At 36.9% G+C, this 894-nt stretch overlaps 1 pseudogene; it reads left to right on the top strand.

Moving 5' to 3' along the window:
• LOC105536378 overlaps positions 1–894 on the top strand; it is a 6728-nt pseudogene that overhangs the window by 4561 nt on the left and 1273 nt on the right.

The following is an 894-nucleotide window of genomic DNA, read 5'->3' as shown; positions in this document are numbered from 1 at the left end:
AAAAAAAAAAAAAAAAAAGAAAAGAAAAGAAAAAACTCAAAAGAAGGAAAAAAAAACTGGGAAAGTGACAAAACATTCAACAATAGGAAAATAATTAATCATTATATGTCTACCTCAAGGGCTGTGACACCAAAGGCTAATAGCAACATAAACAGCTCTTACATTACAATCATAAATAAAAAATAGAAAAAATAGTATATATATATATGTGTGTATTATTATACAGACCACATAAATATAGATATGAGTGAAGACTGGAAGGTAGTGAACAAAAGACAAAAATGATTTACATCGGAGTGGCAGGAGAATGGTGGTGTTTTAGTGGTGATCATTTTTAATGATCTTTAGTAATGCAAAAAGTTGGTAGTATACCAGTAGAGTTAGTATTATGGTATATGAAAGCAGAAAGAACACTAGTTTGGGAGTCAGAAAATGCTACCAACTGGTAATGTAAACCTGGAAAGTTATTTTGCTCTCTGATCTCATGTTTTTCATCTATAAAATGAGCAAGTTAGGCCGAGTACAGTGGCTCATGCCTGTAATCCCAGCACTTTGGGAGGCCAAGGCAGGCAGATCACGAGGTCAGGAGACCGAGACCATCATGGCCAACATGGTGAAACCCCATCTCTACTAAAATACAAAAAAAAGTAGCCAGGCATGGTGGTACATGCCTGTAGTCCCAGCTACTCGGAAGGCTGAGGCAGGGGAATTGCTTGAACCCGAGAGGTGGAGATTGCATAGAGCCAAGATCACACCACTGCACTCCAGCCTGGGTGACAGAGCAAGACTCCGTCTCGGAAAAAAAAAAAAAAAAAGGAGCAAGTTATTTCTAAGTTATGCAGTTTTAAATTATATCATCTTTCATGGATTTACGTACTTCTTTAAGTTGTTGTT

This window comes from Mandrillus leucophaeus, unplaced genomic scaffold, assembly GCF_000951045.1.
Source record: "Mandrillus leucophaeus isolate KB7577 unplaced genomic scaffold, Mleu.le_1.0 Scaffold1583, whole genome shotgun sequence".
Classification (NCBI taxonomy): Eukaryota; Metazoa; Chordata; class Mammalia; order Primates; family Cercopithecidae; genus Mandrillus; species Mandrillus leucophaeus.
This window is presented reverse-complemented; position numbering and strand designations above follow the sequence as displayed.